Source organism: Physeter macrocephalus, chromosome 20 (genome assembly GCF_002837175.3).
Source record: "Physeter macrocephalus isolate SW-GA chromosome 20, ASM283717v5, whole genome shotgun sequence".
NCBI lineage: Eukaryota > Metazoa > Chordata > Mammalia > Artiodactyla > Physeteridae > Physeter > Physeter macrocephalus.
Genome location: NC_041233.1, coordinates 77,189,865 through 77,200,806, shown reverse-complemented (window position 1 = coordinate 77,200,806; position 10,942 = coordinate 77,189,865). Strand labels below are relative to the sequence as shown.

The window sequence follows — 10,942 nt, the reverse complement described above, 5'->3', positions numbered from 1 at the left end:
CCCCACACACGCACGAAGACAGAGAACCCTTCCCTTTTCCCACCTGTAAAGATGATCCACACTGAAGAGAATCACTTCTCCTTTCTATTTCCCAGCTCCTTGACAATACTAGCTCAAGGGGAAAAGAGGATCAGGGACTGGAGAAGGAATAAGGCATTCATATCCAGGTGCTATGAGCGCCATTCCAACCTCATCCGCATGCCTTAGCCATACTGTACCCTCTGCTGGTCCCTATATGTGGCACGTAATTTTCACGGCTCCATGCCTTCACTTATGATTGCATCTGCACACGATGTTCTCCCACTCCCACCTCCCATTCTTACCTGGTTCTATATATATCTAGAAACTTGTCACTCCTTCCTCAAAGACTAGCTCAAATGTTCCCACTTCTGTAAAACGCTTCTTGACCCAGTCCTAATCTTGTGCTAAATTAATTTAGTCACTTCTTTACCACTTCATAGTAGTTTAGTGGAATAAGGTTTGTTTCTAATGATCAACTGTGAAAAATTCACTTTTACGTCTCTATAATCAGTGTTTGCCATAAAACAGTTGCTCACTAATCACTTCGACAATAAAAAGCAATTCAATATTCTCCTGGTATCAAAGGATAGTATTCCAAACAAAGATTAAAGTTCTACAAATTCCTGTCGTTCCCCTGTTTAAAAACAAACTTTAACTTCATTAAATACCAAAAAATGAAGTTAATTACCCACCCCAACCAGAAAAGGATTTAAAAGTGGTTTGTTAAAAATTACGGAAATGACAGGCCTCACTGCGAGGCCAAAAAAAATTTTTACAGAAATGATGTCTTGCCTTCAGATCTCCAATCACAAGCGTACTGCTGCAACTTAATGAGCAACACTCAGTAGAAATCCTTTTCTCCATCTGCAAAGTAAGGATAATTTCTTCATACATCCAGGGAATGCTGTCTTGCAATAATCAATTTATAGTTGAGAATAATTATGTTACTAAAGCTAACTAAATTTCAGCAAATGATGGTGGGACAACTAGACAGCCCTCTGCAAAAGAATAAATTTGGATCCCTATCTCGTACTATATACAAAACAACTCAAAATTATCAAAGACCTAAATGTAAGAGCTAAGAACTGTAAAATTCTTAGAAGAAATGCAAATCTTCTTGACCTTGAATTACACAATGGCTTCTTAGAGATGACACCAAAAGCACAAGTGACAAAAGAAAACAGATAAACTGGACATCAAAATCAAAATCTTCTGCGTTTCAAAGGACACCATCAAGAAAGTAAAGAGATAACCTACAGAACAGGAGAAAGTACTTGCAAATTATCTGCAAGTCATCTGACTTGTATCCAGAATATATAAAAAACTCTCACAGCTCAACAATAAAAAGACAAATAACCCAACTGAAAAATGGGCAAAGGATTGGAGTAGACATTCTCTAAAGATACACAAACGACCAATAAGCACATGAAAAGATACTCAATACCACCAGCCATTAGAGAAATGCAAATAAAAACTAGGAGATTCCACTTCACTAAGATGGCTATAATAAAAAAGACAGACAACAACAAGTGTTGATGAGCATGTAGAGAAATGGAACCCTCATACATTGCTGGTATAAATGCAAACATGGTACAACCACTTTAGAAAACAGTCACAAAGTTCCTCAAAGGTTAAACACAGAGTTACCATATGACCTGGCAATTCCACTCCTAGGTATCAATATACACCCCCCAAAAATGAAAACTTATGTCCACACACAAGTTTGTACACAAATGTTCATAGCAGCATATTTCATAAAAGCCAAAAAGTGGAAACTACTTAAATGCCCATCAATCAATGGATAAATATAAACAAAATGTGGTATGTACCCATACATGGAATATTATTCAGCCATAAAAAGGAATGAAGTACTGATACATGCTACAAGACGGATAAACCTTCAAAACGGTAAGTTAAGTGAACAAAGCCAGATACCAAAGGTCACATACAGAAAGTTCCAAAGAGCAAAACTTGAATTTTCACACACTGACAACTATTTACATAGCATTTAGATTGTATTAGGTATAAGTAATATAGATATGATTTAAAGTATACAGGAGGTTGTGCATAGGTAATACGCAAATACTTTGCCATTTTATATAAGGGAATTGAGTATCCCTGGATTTGGGGATCCAAGAGGGATCCTGGAACCAATCCCCCACAGATACCAAAAGACGACTATATTGTTTGATTCCATTTATATGAAATGTACAGAACAGGTAAATCCATAAAGACAGAAGTAGATTACTGGTTGCCAGGAACTGGAGCAAAGAGGGAATGACTGCTCATGGGTACAAGGTCTCTTTTGGGGGTGATGAACATGTTCTGAATAGTGGTGATGGTTACATAACTTTGTAAATACACTAAAAACCAATGAATTCCATACTTTAAAAGGGTGAATTTTTTGTTTTATGAAATAAACCTCAATTAAGCCGTTATTGTTAAAAATTTAAGAACAGACGGAGATATATGCAACTGATTTCCAACAATGCCTCATCCACTCGAATATATTTATGTAAATTCAATCCACATAAAAATCTGACTTGCCAAACAGTACAAAATAAAAAGCCAAAAGTGTGTTGTGCTGGCTGAGAGGGGCTAGGGCAATTTTCCCTCAATAAACAAACTATAAAAATAAAGAAAATTAGTTTTTTCATTACTAAAAAGTTCAATTCACTAGGCACCTGAAAAATTAATTTTATGTTCCTGACCAACCTCCACTTTAAAATTCAAACTAATGACTCTTTTCAAAAATTTAATCTTAACCAAAATACCACCCTCCCAGAGAGCAAAGAATGCTTACTGATCCAGATTTCTCAAGTGGTGAAATTACTGATGTAATTCTGTGAAAGTCCCTTTTACAAATGCAAGTAGCCTAAGTAAAAATGCTTAGTATTTCTGGAAAGTTAACAGATTAATTTTAGCTTCAATCATGCTAAAAAGGTTTCTGGATGGACCTAGAGTCTGTCATACAGAGTGAAGTAAGTCAGAAAGAAAAAAAACAAATACCGTATGCTAACACATATATATGAAATCTAAGGAAAAAAAAAAAGTCATGAAGAACCTAGGGATAAGACAGGACTAAAGACACAGACCTACTAGAGAATGGACTTGAGGATATGGGGAGGGGGAAGGGTAAGCTGGGACAAAGTGAGAGAGTGGCATGGACATATATACACTACCAAACGTAAAATAGATAGCTAGTGGGAAGCAGCCGCATAGCACAGGGAGATCAGCTCGGTGCTTTGTGACCACCTAGAGGGGTGGGATAGGGAGGGCGGGAGGGAGATGCAAGAGGGAAGAGATATGGGAACGTATGTATATGTATAACTGATTCACTTTGTTATAAAGCAGAAACTAACACACCATTGTAAAGCAATTATACGCCAATAAAGATGTTAAAAAAAAAAGTTTCTGAAGCTTAAAAAAAAAGTTTTTATGTAAACTAGTTTCTAAAAACCAGTCAATTTCAGGGGAAAAAAATATTTTGATGAACTGGAGGAAGAACACAAGTTTCCACAAAGATGCAGTGGATAAATCAAGATGATTTACTGCTAGGAGACTATGTATCCATAAAACATCAGGCCTCCTACTCACACATACAACACAATAGGAACGTACACACCTGTTTTCCAACTACATCAGCAACCACCCATGTGCTACATAATTACACGTAATTATCCTTGGGATACAAAAATACTGTGGATGGGCTTGTGTTTCTTCCAACAGTGTTGACAGGTAGCAGTGAATCACATTCTCCTGAGTCTCGTCTGCCTCATGGTCAATGACACATGCTGCCAACATCCGAGGTTAAGGATGCAAACTGAGACTGCAGATTACTGTCTCCTGCCCATGATGCTAAATGTTACCTATGTATAAACATGCAATGACAACACTTAGTGCCACTGGTGCCAAACTCAAGCCAAAGTAACCGCCCCAAACTCAAATCTGAAGTAAACTACAGGTCTGTAGTATGTATACCATTATCAAAATGTCCAGCATTCTCTACAGAAAGAGAACCATGCTGATAATAGATATAAACATACTGGCCAAAAAAACCTTTTTAGAGACGGCCATGGTTTCAAATATTTTGTCTTATTAAATCATCAAAGCCCGGGCTTCCCTGGTGGCGCAGTGGTTAAGAATCCACCTGCCAATGCAGGGGACATGGGTTCGATCCCTGGTAGGGGAAGATCCCACATGCCGCGGAGCAACTAAGCCCGTGCGCCACAACTACTGAGCCTGCGCTCTAGAGCCCGCGAGCCGCAACTACTAAGTCCGCGTGCCACAACTACTGAAGCCCACACGCCTAGAGCCCATGCTCTGCAACAAGAGAAGCCACTGCATTGAGAAGCCCGCGAACCACAACAAAGAGTAGCCCCTGCTCGCCACAACTAGAAAGCCTGGGCGCAGCAACGAAGACACAACGCAGCCAAAAATAAATAAATAAATAAAATTTTTTTAGAAACCCATCAAAGTCCAACTTTGAAATCAGCAACTCCAATACTTAGAGGAGTACAAACTTCATATTCTAGAACACCTCTATAACCAGAATACTTTGTCAGACAATGTATTCATATTTTCAGTGCTTAATATATGGTCTCCACAGATATATGGTTTAGGGTTCATACCCACTCCTCAAAGGTCTTAAAAATCTAATTGGGAAGCCGAATAAAAACATAAAAAGATAAACTGAAATCCAGGCTACCATATGCTAAGAAAAAAAAAAAAAAGAAGAAAACAGTCCCACACAGGAGAGGTATGAATAGATCCCTTGGGGTTGAACTAGTCAAAAAGGCTTCTCAAGAGACACGACTGGGACTCGACTGGGCCCAGAGAAAAGAGAGTATCCGTGAATACAAGCAGAAAAGAGTTTCAAACAGAAAGAAAGGCACAAAGAAAGGCCAAGAGGAGGGACTTCACAGGAACAACAAACAAGTTAGTTTGGCTGTAACTAAAGATTCACAAAGGGAAGAAATGAGTTAAGACTGAAGAATGGATCAGGGCCAGATTACAGAGAAACCTGAAAACCACACCAAGGAGCTTAAACCTTACTTTGCATGTAACACGGAGAGTTCCAGAACTTTTTATGTTGTGATGTGAGAAGGTGAGTGTTAAAATGTGCAAGATATTATTTACCCAAGGCATTAGCGGAGCACAACTATTCCAGGTGAAACACATCACTGGGAGAAAACGTATTCAAAGCCCAGGTGCAAAAGCTTATTATTGGGGAAGGAGGGAAGTGAGCAGCAATGCTCAAATAGTAACACTGAACCAAGTTAAACAAAAAGCTACAGTGGTCTACTTTTGCAGCTCCCGTTTATTTAAAGCCTCCATTTACCATAAAAGCGATATAAGTATAAAGCACATTGAAGAGCTCTCACTATATCAGTTACACACAGGAGGCAATTTACCTCAAATATCCTACATCTGGATCATGAGTTCCAAAACTATGCTAATCCTCAGACTGTACATGCAATATGCCAAACCCTTATCAGCATACAGAGCTGGATCAAGGCCATAAGCTACCATGAATCAGTTCATCATACTAACCCAAGCACATTTCAAGAGTAAATAAATGGGTGTCTCAATGTTCTGAATCATTAACAAAAGGTGTTAAAACATCAACAGAAATAAAAATCCCTCATGACATTAAAATAATATCCTCCCCAAAGATTAAACTGTGCCATTACTGTCCTCTCAGTCCCCCGACAGCCTATAAAAACAATGTTATGAAACTTTAGTATAAGAAGGTGACTGCATATCATAAGATCCAAAAATCAAGAGGGAAACAGGATTCTAGATTTCTTTACAATTGCCTCTTTTAATTAATAATATTAATAACCAGGAGGAGAGATCCAGCTTAATTTTTCACAAACCTAGTTTAATGACTTTCCTAAGACCCCTGGCACAAGCCAAGATCAATATTCCTTACGGTTTCCCCTGGCTTATGGTTTGAATACTTAGTCGTCCACATTTGATCAAAACATGGGTAGCCTTGAGGTCGCACAAATGATAAAGTAGTCAACTAAAAAAAGAGACTTCAGATAAAAAAAACACTCATTATATAACGTTTCTCTTCGACTGTACATTAAATTTATTGACAACAACATAACAGATCATACGGTAAGCAAACAGACCAAAATAGTGGATAGAGGGGACGGTGTTTAATCTGATAGCCTACGGAGTTATGGAATCAATTGACTGAAATACCAAATTCTCAGCCTGAGTTTCAAAACACCAGTGTTATCTCAAAGATAATGGGCCGGTTCAAACTTCCAGGCTGAACCTAAACTGCTAGTCCCTTGTGCTTAACGCAAGTATTCATTACAGTCCTTTTGTCTGTGAAACGACCCACACCAAACCACAGCGGAGAAAATAATAGAGAGTTGCACGGAACCATCGTTATCGCGAGCGAGAGGGCTAGACGATCTTGCCACGAGTTCCAGCTCCTCCTCCCCAGCCCACCCCCGTCGCCCCCCATCTTTATTTTCTTAAGACAGAAAAGGCAACAACGGAAGGCCACCGCGGGAAGCGAAGAGGAAGCGGCCAAGGGACCGAAGTTTGGGGACCAGCACCAACTTGTGGCGATGGACCCAAGTATTTAGGGCCTACCGCAGAGTGCGAGCATAACCCAACTCCCCAGCCCGGAGGTGGCAAGAAAAGAAGTCGGAGGGAAGGGGGGTAATCTGGCGAAAGAGAGGTGGCAGGGCAGGCGGCGCGTCCAGCCGCGGTTGATCCATGGTCGGTAAACAAGCCGAGCGGACCCACCCTCCCACAGCCCCGGGCCTGTCCCCGCATCGGGAAAGCCCAAGATGGAAGCGCGGCGGGGCCAAACCCTGCCGCCTCCCCTCTCGTCGCCTGCGACGCCTCCCCGGGGGTCGCTGGCGGACGGCCCGGGAGACCCAGCGGCCTGGGCGCCATCAGGGAGCGAGGGGCCCGAGCAGGCCGCGGCGGAGCCGCGAGGGGCCTGCAGCGGGGCGCCCTCCCGGGGCCCGGTTACCTGGCGGCGGCGGTGGCTCTTCCTCCAGCTCCTGCTTCTCCTCCCCGTCCGACGCTCGGCGCCCGGCGGCCGCGGCGGCGGCGGCGGCGGCGGCGACTCCCCGAGCAGCCCGCGGCGACGAGCCGAGCCCGGCCCCTCTCCGCCTCCCTCCGCGCCGCCGCCCGCCCCGCTGCTGCCGCCTCCGCCCTCTCCCCTCAGTCAGGACATGGTCACCGCGGGCCCGCGCGCGACTCCCGCTGCCGGAGGCGGGGGCAGAGGGGCGGAGGGCAGGCACGGAGGCGGGGGGACACAGGGGGGGAGGGGGGAGAGAGGAGGGGGGCGGCCTCGGGCGCAGCGGGCTCCTAATGGCGGCGGAGAGGGGCCCCGGAGCCAAAAAAAACCCCACGGCAAGCAGCACAACGTCAAGGCTATACCCCGCCGCTCGTCGCCCTGTCATTGGCCCCGAGGCCGCCAGCGGCGCAGCCAATGGTCGGCCGCCTCTTTCCGGGCGCAGAAGGCGGGCCGCGGAAGGGGGACGTCACGCCGGCGCCGGGCCCCGATTGTGAGGCGGAGGCGCGCGCCGGCCCCCGGGTCCCACCCCCTGTGCGGCGGCCGGTTGGCTGGGGCTGCGGAACTTCGGCGACGTGCAGGGCACGCCGGGAGGCGACGGCGCGGCGTGCGCGGGGCACGGGAATGCAGCTGGGGCGGTTCGGAGGGCGTTCTTGTGGCTGCACAGCTCGCGGTGTCTGGACTCCGCTGCTCCTACAGCCGACTTCTAAGTGAACCCCCAAGTCTCACCAAGTGAACTACTTAGTGACAGATTCTGCATCACTTTTTCTTATGCAGCTTCCAACTCTTGATAAGACACCAGGGAAGATAAATGTTTAGGTTGAGATAATTTTTCATATATCTTTTTTTACAATGTATTTTTTTATTCCTGTCTTCGAGGCAGCTATCCATTTTTATTTGTGAATGTGTAAATTTATAATGCATGTATTACCTAAGTACATGCATATATTCATGATGAAAAGCCATAGAGTTGTATGCCAATTATATCTCAATAAAATTAATTTTTTTAAAAAAGCCATGGATACTTTGCTTTTCGTTCTCTTTTACTACTTGCTAGCTCTAGTATTGGGTAAACCTAATTTTCTAATGGTTTGCTTTTACTGTAAATTGTAAATGTAAGGGAGAGATTAAATTATAGCCATGGGGGGAAAAAAAACTGCCGGGAGAATTACATGAGCCAAAGTTCCAAAGAGAATATGTTATATGGTGATGTTTCGTATACTTCTTTTTTTAATGTAAATATAGCCAAATAGTCTAAGTCATTTACCCAATTACTAAAATCCCATGAGTATGTTATATTTTTCTGGCTGGAGAGCTTTGCTTTTCTCAATGAGACTTTGCCTTGCATTTTTCATACTTCAAATTTTATTTCAAGAATTCGAATGACCGTAAAACACAGAGAGTCTTTAAAAGTTGTAAACCTCTTAGCACTGTCAAAAAGCACTGAGGCATCTGAAGTTTCGGATGCCTCAGCTTCGACAGAAAGAATGTATTATTCAGAGTTTAACTGGATTTTTAAAACTCGGATGGTGACTTCATTTAGTAAAACTATGCCTGGCATTCTCATAGCTTCACTATGGCCACTGAAGAGAAATACCTTATATAGCTTCCTCTCATCAACAACCTCTTTCCTAATCAGTGGTATATTTCACCCTTGCAGCCATTCCTGTGATGTAGAGATTTTTAAAAACCACCATCTTCCCAGAACAACATTATTTGCTCAAGGACTCATCAATAGAGTTTAAACTGCAACAGTCATTTGCCTACAAAACTTAACACACATTCTCAAACATATAATTAACACAATTGTAGATAAAATTAAACCACATTATTATGTAAGAACAAATGGTTCCACCAGCATTTCACTTTGAAAATATTTTAAGAGCCTCTGAGAACCTCCAGCTTGCCCTTCCTGCAGCTCACCAGCAAGTTACCAAGAACCACAGAATCAGGTGTTTTTGTTTAGTTTGAGTTGTAATTCATTTTGTTAAGGGGATATTGTTTGAGTAAGCTTATTAACTATGAAGTTTAGCAAACTTAAAGTCCATGTGTCAAGGAATATCAAGCACACAAAGGTGAGTAAGACACGTTCTGTGTTTGTGGGAACTACAGCATAGGAAAGAAGACAAGACAAAAATAGCCATAATTACAATAGGAGGTAGAATGTGCTGAGTAAATTCAGACGAAAACCATCTTGTAATTGAGAGCAAGAGCAAATCCAAAAATGACTCTGTGTTAAAGCTGAAAAGGCACTTATTACCAAACCAGTGGTTCTCAGCCCTGGCTACACATGAGGAGCTTTTCAAAATATACCTCTCTGGGCCCTACCCAGACCTACTGAAACCATCCCCAGGAGGAGAGTTTGCACTGGCTGTGTGTTAAACACACTCCCCAGGTGATTGTAATGTGCAGCCAGATACTGACATTGTCCCAGCCCCGCAGTTTGCAGGTGTGAAAACTAATGCCTAGAGATTTTAAGTGACTTACCAAAAGCCAGACCATCTAGGTCTAAAATTAGAACACAAAGCTCTTGATTCCCCAGTCAAATCTCCTTCCCAATGCACCACATTTGAGTAAAAAGGATGTCAGCAAATGCAGCAGGCAGCACTGTCACAAAGAAGGATCTCATTCGTGCTGTTTGGCACAGAGATTAAATTATCATTCTCCTTACATATATTTCTGAGAAATATTTGGGAAAAAAGTATCCACTGTTGCAAAAAAAAAGTGTTCTTTTTATTACAACCCTTTTACTAAAGTGTAGGGACATTATAGTTTTGTTGACAACTAGTTTGGAGTTTTATTTCAGGTGTTTTTCAAACTGCCTAGAGAAGATAAAATTCCATTTTACTGTTCCTGCTTTGCTGTGAAGGTCTTGAAGGCCAAACTGTGGCTCTGTACTTAATTCCTTCACTAGTAGAAAGCCATGGAAAGGTTCTGAGCAGGCAAGAGCCAGTACTTATACCTTTACCTGGAATACCTGTGGGACAAACCAGGGTAGAACTAAAATCAGGGAAAGAGAAACCAATTAAGAGTCAAGAACCCAAAACCAAAGTAGCTGTGGGAATGGAAAGGAGGGGTCAGAAGTGAAGTAGGGTGACCATAGAACTTCAGGGTTTTCCGGTGTCTGAATCTGGGGCAGATGGAAGAATTGAAAGTCAGAATCAAATCACAGGAGAGGAACTAAATAAGAAGGGATGTTGACTGCTGGGCGAGGTATGTTGAGATGCTGGGCTCAGGAGGAGACGTGCAGTAAGCAGGGGGAAATGCTAAAAATTTGATAGGCTGGACCTGGAGATAAACATCAGAGAGTTATCTATGTAGAAGCTGCCACTGAAGCCACAGGAGTGGGACAGAAAAAGAGAAACTCCCAAAGGAAGACAAATAGGTCGGTCAGAAAGCCAGGAGATGAAAAGGTGTTCTGGAAGCCCAGGGGGTGGTGAGCCTCAAGAACATGGTAACAAACAATGTCAGATTCCACAGACTTGGGAATTAGAACAGAGAAAAGGTCGCTGGATTTGACAAACAAGAGTCTTAGTGACCTTCCAGAGAACAGGTCTCAGTAGGATGGTGGAGACAGAAGCCAGATTCCAAAAGCTGAAGGCATGTGTGGGCACTGAAGCAGTGATTACAGACCAGTCCCTTACGTTTGGCAATGAAGGGAAGGCAGGAGATATAAGAATAGACACGGGGAGTAACAAGAATGAGGGAAAGGTTTTGTTTTCCTTTACATACTTTTTAAAATGAGCATATCTGAGCACTTTTATAAACAGAGGAGAGAGGATGGAGAGGGGAAAAAATAAAGGATTGAAATCCAGGAGGAAGGTAATCCAGAGTAGGCTGATGCGTCTTAGCTAGCTAAGGGAATGGGGA

At 42.8% G+C, this 10,942-nt stretch overlaps 1 protein-coding gene across 1 annotated transcript in view; it reads right to left on the bottom strand.

The window, feature by feature from the left end:
• Positions 1-7,383, bottom strand: part of ZRANB1 (zinc finger RANBP2-type containing 1) — a 72,153-nt gene extending 64,770 nt beyond the window's left edge. Inside the window, exon 1 of the mRNA XM_024121463.3 lies at positions 7,025-7,383. The gene's annotated coding sequence lies outside the window, so the exon portion shown is untranslated. The remainder of the gene's footprint in view (positions 1-7,024) is intronic.
• Between the last annotated feature and the right edge of the window lie 3,559 nt (positions 7,384-10,942).